This window comes from Hypanus sabinus, chromosome 25, assembly GCF_030144855.1.
Source record: "Hypanus sabinus isolate sHypSab1 chromosome 25, sHypSab1.hap1, whole genome shotgun sequence".
Lineage (NCBI taxonomy): Eukaryota > Metazoa > Chordata > Chondrichthyes > Myliobatiformes > Dasyatidae > Hypanus > Hypanus sabinus.
The window spans coordinates 33,507,195-33,524,377 of NC_082730.1; the positions used below are offsets into that span (position 1 = coordinate 33,507,195).

The window sequence follows — 17,183 nt, forward strand, 5'->3', positions numbered from 1 at the left end:
AAATGGCTAGACTGGTCTGGTTGAAGCTGACAGGAAGGAGACAGTAATTCAAATAAACACGCTTAACAATAGTGGTGTGCAAAGCACATCCCTGAATGCACAACACGTCGGACCTTGAGATGGATGGGCTACAGCAGCAGAATACCATGAACATTCAGTCAGTGGCCACTTTATTATGTATAGGAGGTACTTAATAAATTGCATACAGTCTGTAAAGGAATAATTCCCAATGAACGAATGATATAGTGAACCCTCTGTTAATTTACATTTTTAAAAGCAATAGGAGGATCATCTTCAAAAAGTTTTTTTTTAATCTATCATGTTCAAAACTTTACATTTAGATGCAATTTCAAAAAAGACAGCTAATTGAGGTCCCATTTCAATATACAGTCGATCATTATATTGTTTACACAACTATGGCACAACATTTGAGTCATTGAAATTCACATCATTTTCTGCATCTTAATCTCGGAACCGATTTTTAGATAGACTTCTGGAAAGGAAGGATCGGTCTTTGATTTGAAACTAATTTCTTGACTTGTATCTAACAGAAACACATTAAAATGTGGGACATACTGCTAATCAGGGACTGAGTTTTAATGAAAAAGCCTATTATACTATACATTGCAAAACATAAAGTGTGGGGCTTCTTTCTCTGTGAAACTGTGTTGCAGTTATAACAAATCAGCTTTCCCTTTCCACTTTTGACTGTTTCTTTCTCTTTATTCTCCTGAATATGTTTTCTCTTCTTTTTTTCCTCTCCCACTCTTTCTTTATATTCAAAAAGGTACAGCCTACATTTTGGGCAGAAGTTCTGAATAGCACTTTTCTCCGCTCATCCCTTCCACACTCATCACTTATGCATTCCTCCCCCATTAGTGTGTAACATGACAGGTAATCAATACGGATCAATGCTGTCATTTAAGAATGGAGATGCCATTAATGTGCTGGATGTTGGCTGGCAGCATAATTGTTTCAGGTCAGTTAAATCATGTAACCTTGGAATTTTTAACAGAATGTCATGGAGAGTGTGACAAGAAGGTTACAGATGCATGTTAGAGGTAAAGGTTGACATTGCAACAACTGTGCACCCACAAGGGGGGTTTGCATGGCAGATTCTTGAGGTGAACTTATGCAAGGATTGCAATATAGCGTTAGTAATTGCCTTGTAATTTAGTCACAATTAGTTAAAGGAAATGTTATCCCACTGATTTATCCTTTTTTGTAACAGTTTCTCAGAAGATCCATCAAGAGAATCATAACCTTGCTGTAGCTTGGAGGCTTGCAGGCCTCAGTATTGGCTGGAGTCAGGGCTTTATGTTTTGGTTCTTGGTAGGGCTACCCATGTCAAATAGGTCAAAGGGTAGAGGCCTGACTAGGAGTGGTCCAACGGTCCTCCGGGTTTGGGAGTCCAGCTCAGGGCTAACAACCCTGACTGGTCAAATAAAACTGTTACAGAAACAGCAATGAAAAATCCTTCTACATCTGAATGCGACGGTATTCCTGAGTCTCCAACTAGGATTTGTATGAATGACAGTGGTGAAAACCGAGAGGAAACTACTGACATGATGAAGAAAACAGTGAAGATTGTCAGAGATGGAGGACCTTCAATGCTGTCCCAAATGCCAGCTGTGTAACCAGCAATAAGTAAGCTGACAGAAGATGGTGTGCCACCTCTGGATAGATTAAATATGGTTCTAAGTAAATTTATTATCGAAGTACATATATGCCACCATATTCTACTTGGAGATAGACTTTGTTTCAGAAGTTCACAGTAGAACAATAAAACAATAGAATCAATGAAAACCTACACACAAAGACAGAAAATCAATTAATGTGCAAAAGAAGACAAAAACTGCAGATACTAAATAAATAAATAATACCTAGAACATCAGTTGTAGCGTCCTTGAAAGTGAATGCTTAGGTTGTGAAATCAGTTCGGTGTTGAGCTAAGTGAAGTTATCCATGGTCATTAATTTCAGTATCAACATGGCTATTTTAGCAACTCATTAACATAATATTAATGTATGTAATCTGCATAAACATATAATCATTGATTAACTGCAGCAATGCTTGTAGTGAGCAATAAAAATAGGGCAGTATGCTGAAGAGCTTTACAAGCATTTGTTGATTCAGGAAGGGGTTGGACTTTTGGGGAAAAAATATTCAAATTGCTGAATATGAAATTGAGAAGACTGGCCAAATTTCATCATTGGTATCGTGGTCCTGTATCTTCTTATGCATGGAGAAAAGTGTGCTATACACACTACTGCAACTCAGTAGCATTGTGACAAAACATCACAAATCACATGTTTGCTATTTGAGGAATTACTTCACATGAGAATACATGGGTGGTAACACTGGATTGCTGCGTGATGGTGAGGATAGGGGCAGGATACAACCTGTGAAATTATGACATGAACAGGAACTACAGAGACAGAAAAAGAAGAGACTACATGTTGGTAGAGCATGAGATGAAGAAGATGGTTGTTGAAATATACAGGAGGTCATATATCAGCAAGAAATTTGGGTGGAAAGGTTGCAGATGGAAGGTTATCCAGACAAATGTGAGGTAATAGACTTTGGGAGGCCATATTCCATTGAAAAAGATGGATTAGATGTCAGCGACCTTGGGAGCATGATGAACAGAGAGAACCTGAAGTGCAAGTCTACAGGTTCCTGGAAGCAGAAACAGAGGTTGATTGTAAAAATGGCATTTGGTATGGTTGCCTTCACAGGCTAAAGCATAGAGTTACAAGGATTCACAACATGTATCAGGTTTACTATCACTGACGTACGTGACATGAAATTTGTTGTTTTGAGGCAGCAGTGCTGTGCAAAGACAAAAGCAACTATATCAAAAATAATTACAAAGTGCAAAAAATTATGAAATAAATAAATAGTGCAAGAAAAAAGAAAAACGGGGTGTACATGGATCATAGACTGTTCAGAAATCTAATGGCAGAGGGTAAGAATCTGCTCCTAAATCATTGATTGTGGGTCTACAGGCTCCTGTACCTCATCTGCAAGGATACTAATGAGAAGAGGGTATGTCCTGGATGATAAGGGCCCTTAGTGATGGACACTGCTTTCCTGAGGCACCACCTCTTGAAGATGTCCTTGATAGTAGGGGAGAGTTGTGCCTCTGATGGAACTAGGTGAATCTGCGTCTACAATACCCTGCAGGCTCATACCAAGCTGTAATGTAACCAGCCAGAATGCTGTGCCCTGTTCATCTCTAAACATTTGAAAGATTCTTCAGTGACATACCAAATCTTCTCAAACTCCTAATGAAATTGAACCGTTGGGGTATCTGCTTCATGATTACATCAATGCATCACAATGTCATTTTGCAGTTTAATAAAATATTGGTTAAGCTGCATTTTAATTAATATGCAGGGTTCTTGTTGCCACGCAACAAAAGGTAGCATTAAAGAGGGTGCTGAAGAGAATCACCTGGATATTTTCTGTGTTAGAGAGCTGCAGTTATATGGAGAGATAACATAATCTAGGTTTGTTAAAGTTTAAGTTTAATTGGCACTCAACCATAAATGAATATCTATGAAAACAGCATTATCTGGGGCCAAGGTACAAAACATAGTACCAATAGTCACACACAGCACAGGGCACATATAGCACGTAGAAGTTTGCAAGCACTTATAAGATATCAGTAAAATAGTCACACAAAATAAATATAGTCCAAGACTCTGAATCCATGGATGTTGCAGCAGTATAGTTGAACACAATACAACCTGTCTCCTGCTGAGCAAACCCTGGGAAGCTGATGAGTGACCTTGTCGGGGCTTACAAAATGTTGAGGGGCGTTGTTGTTCTTTTATTCTCAGGGTATTGAAGTCTAGAGCTAAAGGACACAGGTTTAACATGAGAGGGGGGAGATTTAAATAGGAACTAAAGAGTATGCTTTTCACACAAAGAATGGGAAATATTTGAAATGAGCTGCCCGATGAGTTGGAGGAGGCAGATACTATTTTTTATATTTAAAAGGCATTTGAACAAGTTTTTGTATCAAAAAGAAGTAGAGGGATATGGGCCTAACATGGGTACATGGGGTAAGTGTAGAAAGACATCACAATTGCTATGCATGAAATGGGCCATTAGAGCCCCTTTCTTTGTAGTACTTTTCTTATGGCTCCATCATAAAACTAGCCTTGCTTGTTTGTTTGCCTCAACCCTAGTAATTATTTTTTTTTGTGTTCCAAGTCAACAGAACAATGAGATTAATCCTGAAAGCTTTTAGAGCACTGATGATCTCTTATGATCAGAAGAACTCCATTTTGGTTTATGCTGTACTGACGCAATCTGAAAATCACCTATATTTCTTTGGCACATGCACAAGTTTATTTAGGCTTGAAACTCATGTGTTACAAGGGGGCTTTGGGAACAGACCCAAGTGCAGGACACAGACACAGAGTTAGTATAAACAGAACAGTGTTTATTGATAGTTACTAGGAAGGGCAGGGACAGAGGACAAAACGTCAACATGGATGTAAACGTTGGATGACATACCGGTAAGACCTGGACTTGACCTGTACTAGAACTTGGACTTGACCTGGACTCAGACTCGGACTTGGAACTTGGGTCTCGTCTTGGACTTGGAACTTGACATGGAGCCTGGAACTGGAATATGGCTTGGAGCCTGAATCTGGACACGATTTGGAGCGTGGACCTGGACACGATTTGGAGCCTGGATTTGGACTAGGATCATGAGGAGACAGATTACCCAAGTCAGAGTAGCAGAAAATGGCTGGAAAGACTTGGACAATGAAGAGACCGAATACCCAACTCAGCATAGCGGCAAATGGCTGCACCTACTCAGCTGGAAGGACTCGGACAGTGAAGAGACGGAACCACACAATGACAGTCCAGTCGTATCTAGGCTCTGCAACACTCAGCTGGATGGCAAGCTCAGGACTTGTGGTGAACTATGTGCCTGTCTGGACACGCCCCCTGCTGACTGCTCCTGTGGCTCCTCCCACAGGCCCCTGTATAAAGGAGATCTGAGGCCTGACGCTCGGCCTCAGTCTCCAGGACATTGTATGATAGACACTCACTCCTGGTTCCTTCTTCCAGTCAATAAAAGCCGATATCTCACCTTACGTCTCAGTGTGAGTTATTGATGGTGCATCAGGACTCGATCCCGGAACTTGACTCCGGCTCAAAACTTGACTTGACTCGGGCTCGGAAGACGGTCCCTTATTCCCAGCGGCTCGGAACATGCATACCGCACAGGCTACGGTGAGCAATTCTCAGCCGGACATGAGGACAACAGGATTCGCATCCAGACTCAGAGTTGCAGCTGGACTCAGCTGGATACGAAAACGACTGAATTCACTAAGCAGCCACCGGCACTGCAGCAACTTAGAGTCTACGATTCTCGACAGCTCCGGTTATGGTACAGACTTCTCGGCAGCACTGAACGTGAATCGCTAGACTGACTTCCAGTGACTAGCTTCTGGTGACGGACCGTGACATCATGACTTGAACCTATTGCTTCTGTTCAGCTTTCGTTCATCTCTGGAACCTGCTCCACTTCAGCTGACTCCCACTCAAAAATCCAAAGCAACACACACAAAATGCTGGAGGAACTCAGAAGGCCAGGCAACATCTATGGAAAAGAATAAACAATCAACGTTATGGGCCTTTCATCAGGACATCATTTCTTTTCTTCCACTGGTATCACTGGTTCTGCCCTCTTTTATTCTCTCTGTGCATTATGAACTATCCTCGCTATATTCACAGCTGTTCTTGCAACTTAGCCTTTCCATATACTGGAGCTCTTAACTCCCACTGTGTTGATTACAGGTTCACTGACAGTGTCCTTGTATTTCTCTCCATGTACTGTACAGTACATTCTGGCATTCCGACCTACAGTATACTCTCATCCATTTCATATGGAAGCTTGGAACTTAAGAAATAGTTGTTGGCCATTCAGCCCATGACTTGATTTACTAATAGATAAGACATTTTAACTCAGCACCAATTTCCTGTATCAATCACAAGTACCCCAATTCTTACTTTATTGAAAAACTAAGTAATCTTTGCCTTGAATATATTCACAGCCTGCTTGGGTAGAAAATACAAAATAAATTACTTTTTGGCAACCAAACTTCATTTCATCTCATTTCCTTATTTTGAGACTGCGACAGCTGGTTCCAGACTTCCAGCCAGGCTTAAATTCATTGCCTCTTTATGCTGATGCCCTATTATAATACCTTCTTCGAAATCAAATCTTTAATACCAGACCTGACAGTGATTTGTGTTTGATTCCCCTTCTGTGATAGCGCTCAGGATATTTTTCCAGGGAATAATATTATTGTGTACTATTGATTGGAATGTCGGGTTATAGCATGGATCCATTTCTGTAACCCATTTGTAACCCGTTAGGCCAAAATGTGGCCTCGGACTGAGTTCCTGGGCAGTAGAAGGTGCCTGCAGCCCAAAAGTAGTTGGCAAATCAAACCTTGGGGTCTAACATATGCTTATATGTGTTGTAAAAAAGCTAGGTGTTCATAACTTGAGGAGACCCTTTGTGGTTATCAGTTAAATAAACATTGAAGTAAAACTAGAGGAAAATAACTTTAACAAAGATGAAAGTCTTGTTCTAAGTAAGAACTGGAATTTGACTGTAAACAAGATGGGCAGCAGAAACCATAATGGATGAGTACTAATCAATCAAGAGGGATGGACAATGGGGGGACTCGACATGCCCAGGCATCATCCCTGATGAAGATGACAGAGTTTGTCATCAAAAACTTGGTTAAAATCAATGCCTGTGCCCAGTAGGAAGCCTGAGAAGAGTTTATAAGTAAACAAACTCCATTTATGTCAAAGCTTTACGAACAGAGCAAGGACTTCTCAGTCTATCTGGGGTTGTATTACAATTTTAATCACAAAACTTCCTGGGTTGTAACCAAGTACACTTGATTTGTTTGACAAACTTATACAATGATGGAGTCATACAATATGAACCAGGTCATTCAGTCCATGAAGATCATGTCAATACAATGCTTCCATCTACATAAAACTTTAATTAAACCCCAATTTTCTCCACGTACACTCATCATCTTTCCTCAGATTCCAACGCTCACCGACCTGAATTTTTCTGGAGCAATATATGGTGGCTAATTAACCCTCCAACATGGAAGTCTTTAGGATGGGGAAGGAAAACAGTGCACCCAAAAGAGTACAACCCAGCGACAGGGAGAACCCACAAACTCCATGTACTTTGCACTCAAGGCCATTAATGAATCTAAGTCATTGGAGTTGCAGGAGAGAATTATCTTCCTAATTCAAATAAATGGTAATTTATGGATACAACTCACTGGAAAAAATTTAGAATCAGAGTCATTGAACACCAGGACATAGGAGCAGACCCTTTGACCCATCCAGTCTGTGCTGAACCATTAATCTGCCTACTTCCACCAATGTACACACAGATCATAGCCCTCCATACCCCTCCCATCCATGTATCTATCCAAAGTTCTGTCAAATATTGAAATTAACCCTGCATTCACTCACTTGTGGTGGCAGGTTGTTCCACATTCTCATCAGCCTCTGAAGAAGTTCACCCTCATGTGCCCCTTAAACATTTCACCTTTCACTCTTAACCCATGACCTCCGGTTGTAGTCTTACCCAACATCAGTGGAAAAATCCTGCTTGCATTTATCCTATCTACTCTTGGCATAATTTCGTATCCCTGTAACAAATCTCCTCTCAAACTTCTATAGTCTAGGGAATAAAATCCTAATCTATTCAGCCATTCCCTATACTATAACTCAGCTCCTTAAGTCCTAGCAAAATCCTTCTAAATTTTCTCTGCACTTTTTCAATCTTGTTTACATCTTCCCTCGAGTTAAGTGACCAAACCTGGTCACAATACTCCAAATTAGGCCTCATCAATATCTCATACACTTTCAATGTAATATCCCAACCTATATTCAGTACATTGTTTTATAAATGATAATGAGTCAAAAGATTTTATGACAACCCTTTACTAGCTGTGATGCCATTTTCAAGGAATTATGGATCTGTATTCCAAGATCCCTCTGTTCTACCTCACTCCTCAGTGCCCTACCACTCAGCATGTAAAACCTACCTTGGTTGGTCCTCACAAAGTGCAACACCTCACACTTGCTGCATTAAATTCCATCTGCCATTTCTCAGTCCAATTTTCCAACTGGTCCAGATCCTACTACAGGCTTTGATGGTCTTTCTCACTGTCCATTACATCCCCAATCTTGGTGTCATCTACAAGACTGCCAATCCAGTTCACAACATTATCATATAGATTGTTGATAGAGATGACAAACAACAATGGCAGCACAGATCCCCGCTGTACCTCACTACTCACAGGCCTTCTATAAGAGAGGCAATCATCTACTTGTCACCTGCCCTGTCTCATTCCCTAATAGGACATCTAGTATCACACACTCTCTAGTTGAGAGTTCTACGTACTGATTAAGAAAACTTCCTTGAAAACATTTGACAGACCCTTTCCCACCCAGTCCTTTTATATTATGGGACACCCAGTCAATATTGGAAAGTTGAAATCACCTACTATCACAACCTTAAATTTCTTGCAACAGTCTGAGATCTCTCTACAAAATTGCTCTTCTACTTCCCATTTGGTGGTATATAATATAATCCCGTTAACTTGGTCGTACCTTTCTTATTCCTCACTTCTACCAATGAGGTCTCATTAGACAAGCTCTCCAGGCTGTCCTAAATGAGCAGTGCATGGCATTTTCCCTTACTAGTAATGCCACCACTTCCACTTTAACCCATCCCACTCTATCACACCTAAAACAATGGAATCACAGAACACTGAGCTGTCGGTTTTGCCCCCCTGCAATCAAGTCTCACGAATGGCTACAATGTCATACTTTGAGGTGCTGATCCATGTCCTAAGCTCATCCACCCTCCCTACAATGTTCCCTACACTGAAATATATGCAGCTCAGATGAGTAGTCCCACCACGCCCAACGTTCTGATTCCTGGCCTTGTATGTAGGTTAAAAACATCTTCCTCCACAATCACTGCCACTCTGGTTCCCAATCCTCTGCACCTTCAGTTTAAATCACATCCGTCCCCTCCCCCACTTCCACTCAACACTGGCAAACCTTCCTGCTAGGATATTAGTCGCCTTCCATTTCAGGTACATACTGTCCCTTCTGTACAGGTCCTACCTTCCCTGGAAGAGAGGCCAAAGATTGAAAAATCTGAAGCCCCTCCCCCACTTCCTGCACCAACTCCCTAGCTACATGATAAACTGTATGATCTTCCTAGTTCAGGCCTCACTAGCACGTGGCATGGTTAGCAAGCCTGAGATCACAATCCTGGAAGTCCTGCCCTTTAACTCCCTGAACTCAATTTGCAGGGCCCCATCACCCATCCGACCTATGTGATTTGTACTTAAGTGGAACACAACTTCTGGCTGATCACCTTCCCACATAAGAATGCTGTGGACTCGATCTGAAATGCTCCTAATCCTAGCACCCAGGAGGCAACAAACCATCTGGCAATCTTGTTCTCATCCACAGAACCTCCTTTCTGTTCCCCAAACCAATGAATCCCCTATCACTACAGTTCACCTCTTCTCCCCACTTCCTTTCTGAGCCACAATGCCAAAATCGGTGCCAGAGATCTGAGTGCTCTGACTTTGCTCTGCTAGGTCACCCTCCCTAACAGTATCCAAAGCAGTATGCCTGCTGTTGAGGAGAATGGCCACAGCAGTATTCTGCTCTGGCTGCCGATGCCCTTTCCCACTTCTGATAGTGGCCATGTGTCCAGCATCTTAGGTGTAACTACCTCCCTGTATGTCCTGTCTATCAACCACTCAGCCTCCCGAATGATCTGGAGTTCATTCAGTTCCAGCTTCAGCTCCTTAACACACCTTATCAGAAGTTGTAACTGGAGGCTCTTCCTGTAGGATTAGTCATCAGGGACACAATGGAGGTCTCCCTGCATTCCCACATCCCACAAGAGGAGCAATCCAGTATCCTATCCAGCATCTCCACTGCTCTAAGTGTGCAGTAAGAAAGAAATAAAGAATAAATAATGAAAAAAATCTTCCTACAGCCTTTGCCTCTCCTCACCAAAGCCTCGATGAGCCAAAGCTTCAACTCCCCATTCTAACACTCATACAATGGCCACTCCTAATTTCTTTTTATTGGATCTTGCCAAGTGCCTAATTATGCACAATCCAATGTCTCCTTGGCAACTGTGGTGCACAAAATATGCTGACTGCCCCCGCTCATTTCTTTTAAACTCTTTCTCCCAGTACGCAATCCATTTACTCCTTGGTCCTATGACATTTTCCCTTACTAGTAATGCCACCACTTCCACTTTAACCCCTCCCACTCTATCACCTCTAAACCAATGGAACCCCAGAACACTGAGCTGTCAGTTTTGCCCCCCTGCAATCAAGTCTCATGAATGGCTATAATGTCATACTTTAATGTCATACTACTATGTCCTTTTGAAAGCATCTATTAAAGAAACAAAACTGCCTGCACCCCAACTAATTGCTACTGGATGCCAAGTGTGTGCCAATTTTTAAATGTTCATCTGGTTATTTTATGTAACCACTTGGTTAAAGCATTTTGTATCAATGAACCATCAACAATGTTAAAGACATTTAAATATAATTCTGAAATTCCATGACATCAGGAAGATTTCATCTCTTGTTAATATGGATTAATGCCATTTAGTGCTATCTAGTATTCATTTGGCCAGGAACCATCTACCAATAAACTGTTCAACATTTTGGCGCAACTCATGTCCCTTCTTTGTAAGAATTAGAAATTTTGTTCTCTTGTAATCTTCTTTACCAGAACTCATGGACAAACACATTCTAAAAATTCCTTCATCTAGGACTAAACTGTCCACTTGCCATAAATATGGATGAAATACTTTTGTTTTACATCCTTCCCTGCATTTCTTAATTTAACTTACATTAACTGTAGACCTGCCAACAAAAGAAGAATTTTGGCCACGTTTAATTGTGCATCTGAGACATGGTGACTATACCTCTCTAGAGTAAAGTGTAAAAGTCTTAGGCACACATATATAGCTCAGGTGCCTAAGGCCTTTGCAGAGTACAGTACTTGTCAATGTGGAGTAGAGAGCAAGATTGTAAATCTGGTGGGAGCAAAAGATGCTGGAAATGGTGAGGATGGAGTGCTGCAGGAGGGGTGTGGGTCTAATGGCAGAGAAGGAGTGCCAGGGACCCAGCACTGAGACATCAGGCAAGATAATTGAATTCCAAACAATTGGTTTATTAATCATTACATAACGTCTCTCTGGTGCTTCCTGCTCTCTCCCTCTCTCTTTTTCCCAACCATGACTCCCCTCTCCTTGCCCCCTTCTGCAGTAGAGACCCATATTAGAATCCAGTTTATCATCACTCACATAAGTCATAAAATTTGTTTCTTTTGTGACAGTAGTACAGTGCAATGCATAAAATTAGTACAGTACTGTGCAAAAGTCTTAGGCACCTGAGCTAAATATACAGTGAAGGCAGTAAATGCAGGCAAGACCTTGGCAATTTACTGTAGGGAGATATATTCTCCATCTCTCAGATACACAAATAAACTTGGTCAAAAATTCTTCTTTTGTGCCTAAGACTTTTGAGTACTGTATATGAATACAAAATTGTCCAATTTCAGCAGTTTATTTTTATTTAGAAATTTATCTTACAGTAATGAAACCATTGAAAAATACAGCCTGTATGTATTGAATTAATGAAGTTTCCAACATGTAAGCTGTGAGAGGTTACTTTCTTTATTGAACTATGATGCAGGACATAATCAGAATCCAAAATATAACCAGAAATATGACTGAGCAAATATGTGCTTCCTAGCAGAAAGGGATTTCATTTTATTTCAACTTTGCAGCAAAGTTTCAATCATTCCCTTAAACCACAGAAGCACGGAAAAATGACAGGACCCATCTGTTCGTCAGGTGACAATCAACTAGTTATTCATCCAGTATGGCCAATGGACCACACATGAGTACAAAATAAATTAATACAAGGCAGGTTTCCTCCACACTTGTGGAACATTTCAGGAATTTTGACAACAATGCAAGAAAGGTGTCCATGCCTTAGCATGAGATTAGTATTGATTCAATTACACTCATAGGAAGCTATGTCTCGGTTTAGCTTAGTGGTTCACAAAATGGCCAGTATTGCCCCCCCCCCCACACCCTGTGTTCAATGGGAATTTCTAAGGGGGCAATAAAGATAAAGGGGGTAGTGGGGGATGACACTCATTAGCAAGGGGGCAACTCAGTGACTACAGGCTTAATTGAAGAAATGGATTACTTATTATAAGCATTTGATGCTCTGTGCCTCATAATTGATTACAATAAAAAGCACATAATCACCTCATCTCTTGCTAACCCACCATTCTCTTAGACTTTACTCAAAGTGTGTTCTAGTTGTTGAAAAGCAACAAGACAATTCTGTATATGGAATATCATGAGAAATCTGGACAGAAGTAATTGTGCTCTTTCCAGGTCCAGCCCACGCATTATTGCCATTCTCTACTGTAGTACAGTGTTTCTTAGTACGATTCCCATACTCTAATCACGCAGTGATGTAATTCCTATGAACTGGCATATGGCATTCAATGGGGTAAAGTTCAAAATTTGCCATTTTGAATGATTTTGACCAAATTTCTCAGGCAAAGGTTTTGCCCATGTCACAACCATGGATTCAGCAGTGCAGCAGATTTGGCATTTACGCTTGTGAATATGCACGTGTCAGCTAATCATTATTACATTGTGATGGTATTTAACTACATTCATTCCATCATAGTATTTGATGAGATTTGGACCCATGACTGTATTCCATCTTGACTGAGAAACTGGACTGTCGAGTCAACTGACTCCGGAGACTAAGGTTATTCATTGTATTCTTAGTTGTTCTTTTCAGTCACAGTGTTGGCTTCATTTTCTATTTGAGTGTTTTGGTTAACAGCCCTGTTAGGCCTAGGGTTTATAGTTTTCTTTTTCCCTCTAACATTGTTCGCATCAAAGTCTATGAACTATCGAGTGTCTCTCACTCTGCACTTGGGTCATATACAAACCTGGTGACAGCCTGAGATATGATGATGTCATAACTTTCCCCTTTATTGATTGCAGTGCTTGAGGTTGGACTCAAACAACAGGCTACTGATCGTGGTCGTTCATCCACAACAAAAATAGCAGAAGCAAACCAAACAAAGGAGAAGTGTCTAGTGTAGAGTATCTGAAATATGGATTTATACCAGCACCAAGCAACCAACAGTGTCCCTTTTGTGTAAAGTTTCTCTTCAAATCATGCCATGAAACCATCTAGGCTCCTTTGACACCTGAAGGGAATACACTCTGATAACGCAAACTAGAACATGGCTTATTATCACTTTGTTAAAATTTTCAGAAATGTAAAACACTTCAAAATATGTCTGCCAGCATTTCAAAAGAAAACAGATATGGCTCGCTTGCTTCATACGACTTTTCATTGCTTATTCATGAAACTGGAAAGCCCTCTACAATTGGAGAAGAACTGTTTCGCCAGATGTATGTTTCCAGTAAGATGGCAGTGCCTTCAGTCACAGCAATTTCTACAGGGTCAACAAAAGGTACTGCTGTCCTATTTAAATACATTTCTAATAATCACAAGATCCTGCTGCGCGTTAAGAACTTAAAGTACTGCAGATCCACACCACCGACAAGCTGCTCTCTGGCCAAGAAATCGAAGGAGTTGCTCAGTATGCTGCTGCCTGAGGCGATAGAGGCTTATAGTCTAATAGAGAGTGGCCATCTTTGTTGTTTTTCTTGTCATAGTAGGACACTTTTGGACATTGTTAATGTAGTATTCTGCAAGTGCGATTCACTGATTTGTTGGCGGGGAGCAGGGGTGATGGTGGAGGAGCTGTGTGGCCTTGGTCGTAGCGGGAATAGGCCTCATGCCACAGTGTTGCCTGTTTACAGACGCCTGGAGAGAGGTATTGGAGGTGGCGTGCTCGGTCAGGGGTGGCGTGGCATAGCATCCGCCCTGGAGTCGGTGTCAACCACACCCTGCCCCCTAGTGTTCACTTGGCAGAAGACAAGATCTACTGTGGTTAACTGAAAATTTCAAGGGACTGAAGGGTCTGGACTATATATATATATATATATTTTCTGTGGTTGTATTCTACTGATATTCTATATGTGCTTGTTATCTTGTATATGCGAGGACTAGGCCTCAAATTTTTGCTGTTTACAGCTGCCTAGAGAGAAACTTCAGAGCCATTGTGCTCCACCAGGGATGATGTGGTACGAGACCCAGGCTAGAGCCAGTGCTGCCCCCTAGAGTTCACTTGGCAGAGAACAAGCTCTACTGTGCTCAACTGTAGATCGATGGCTCGAGTTTGGACTTTTATTATGTGACTGTGATACCAATATGTGCTTACTATCTTGTACATGCTGTGTGTGCTTTGTGCTGCCAGTGCCTGTTGGTACCATGTTTTGCACGTTGGCCCCAGAGTAACGCTGACTCATTTGGTTGTATTCATGAGTAATCATGTATGGTAGAAAGACAGTTAAACTTGGATTGAATTGAAGAGAGCTTCTGAGTACGGTTTTGCAAATAATTAAAGCAAATCTGCTCAGCAACAACGCTGTTCAAAGACGAATAAATAAAATATCTGAGAACGTGGAAAACACGTATAAGTCAACAATGTCAGGCAACAAATCTTTGCCTCTTGGTTATTTTCACGTAATAGATGAAAACATGATTCAAGAGTTGTTATTTGCAAAGGGATGAGAAATAGATATGAAGGGGCAGTCAATATTTTGGGTTGTTGAGCAATTTTTTAAAGAGGAGGACATTCCGCTCACCAATAAGCTTGTTTGCGTAACAGATGAGGCACCATCAATTGCAGAATAAAACATCTTGTTGCTAAAAATCTAAGTGATCAGCTGCACAAATCATAGATCATTATCACAGCAGTAAATAAAATCAAATCCCATGCTTTCAATTCTTGACTATTTCAAGAGCTTTGAATTGAAAAATGAAGTAATGAATACTTGGACTCCTAATGTACACTCTAAAATTGTTGATGAAAATTGTTTTACTGTAATTAAATAAAGAAATAATTTTATTTTTTAGCTTTAAATAGATTTGTAGCTTGCTGTTGCACACAAAAGTCTAATGACTCTCAAAAGGAAACTGCCTGAGGTGCTTTTATGTGCTTTTTGAAACTGTAAAAAAATTATTTGAAGCCTCGAATACTTCAATCAGTAATCAGCTCAAGAGTTGACATTGATTGTTTGACAGAAGTATTCACAAAATTTAATTAAATCAGTCTTTATTTGCAAGGAAATGATGTGAATCTTATCAAAGTAAAATCAGTTGTCTCCACATTTCTGTCCAAATTAGCAATAGCCATCACAAACTTTTTCAACTTCCCAGCCTCTCCGAATTGGAAGAGAGAGAAAAGAATACCAGATGATGATGTTCAAGTATACTGCATCCACCTGGGTGAGCTGCTTGAAGACTTCTTGGAGAGGATTCAGGATCTTCTCCTGATCCAAATTCCAGATTGGATAATAGATCAATTTCCGAATACTTGTGATGAGGAACAGAAAGGATGGAAGAAAAACTTTGCTCACACAAAATGACTTTGAGCTGAAGCCAAGGTTCAAAAACTTCAGAAAGACTTTTGGTTCTGGAAAGAAATCTCTGAACACTGTCCTGCACTGTGAAAAAAGGTCAAGATGTTCTTTATTGCCTTGCCAACATCATAACGGAGCATGGTCAGTGCAATTGCCCAACCTCTTTCAAAGCAATGAAACAGACTGTAATTCCTGAATATGGGGATCTGAGACTCCTTCTGGCATGAGTCCTGTGGCTTGCCGTAGAACATTTTGGTTTCAGGGTTTCTAGAGCACCTTTATTTATTAACTGTTATAACCGTTATGCCCAGTTGCTTTTGGTTTATTCTTGTCCAGTTAATTGTGATCAGTGCGTGTTTCCAGATTCTACTTAAAGGGGGCCCTCATTGTGCTCTGTTAGCAGAGTCCTACTGTTTGTTGGGGAAGGATTTGTCTTGAGGTGTCATTAGATCATGCCTCTTATCCTCTGTTGGTATACCTATGTCTAACTTCTTGTTTGCGTCTCTTCATGGGGAGGTTGCCATTTCCCCCGACCCTGGGCTGAGTCAGTGACAGTGACCACCATGACAGAAAGAGTCAGCCTTTCCGCTGTACCTCGATCCAGTCCTGCCACCGCTTGCCGTGACAGAGGCTGCTGTCGCTGCACCTGGATTGAGTCGGAGACAGTGACCACCATGACAGAGAGAGTCTGCCATTCTTCGGCTCATGAATCCACCCCTGTGGCTACACACCAGGAAAGAAGGACTCTGCCTGTTCCCTTTGAATCCAGCAGAAGTACTACAGCAGCTTGGACGTTGATCAGCTGGAGGCGAGGATGCCTTCTCTACTCAGTCCATGTCCTGCAGGCTTCATTCTAAGTGGTTCCAGAACGAGGCTTCATTCCAGGGTTTTGTTCCAGAGGGGATTCTCAAAGGCTTCATTCAGAGGGTTTCTGAATGCCTCCTTCTGAGCTTCTCCAGTCTACATTCAAGATCATTTCTGAGGTTCTCGGATTATCAAAACAAGGTCACCCACATTATGCTGTGTTTTCAGTTTATATGACATGTCTCCAAGTTGTACACAGTAAAAAGTTTCCAAACTATATATATTACAAAGTTCCTGAACTGTACACAGACTGTTCCAGGTTTTCCCAGATCTGTCTCGAGAGCGTCAGGTCTGCTGCAGGATTTTCCAGCCCTGTCTCAAGTATCAGATCTGTTCCAGGTTTTCCAGCCCTGTCTCAAGGGCATCAGGTCTGTTCCAGGTTTTCCAGCCCTGTCTCAAGTATCAGATCTGTTCCAGGATTTTCCAGCCCTGTCTCGAGAGCATCGGGTCTGTTCCAGGATTTTCCAGCCCTGTCTCCAGAGCATCGGGTCTGTTCCAGGATTTTCCAGCCCTGTCTCGAGAGCATCGGGTCTGTTCCAGGATTTTCCAGCCCTGTCTCGAGAGCATCGGGTCTGTTCCAGGATTTTCCAGCCCTGTCTCGAGAGCATCGGGTCTGTTCCAGGATTTTCCAGCCCTGTCTCGAGAGCATCAGGTCTGT

At 41.4% G+C, this 17,183-nt stretch overlaps 1 long non-coding RNA gene across 3 annotated transcripts in view; it reads right to left on the reverse strand.

The window, feature by feature from the left end:
- The window catches only part of LOC132381147 (uncharacterized), an 80,560-nt gene that overhangs the window by 11,495 nt on the left and 51,882 nt on the right, over window positions 1–17,183 (reverse strand). For all 3 annotated transcript variants that reach the window (XR_009507954.1, XR_009507952.1, XR_009507953.1), the window contains one exon: window positions 5,114–5,626. This is a non-coding gene — a long non-coding RNA (uncharacterized LOC132381147). The remainder of the gene's footprint in view (window positions 1–5,113; window positions 5,627–17,183) is intronic.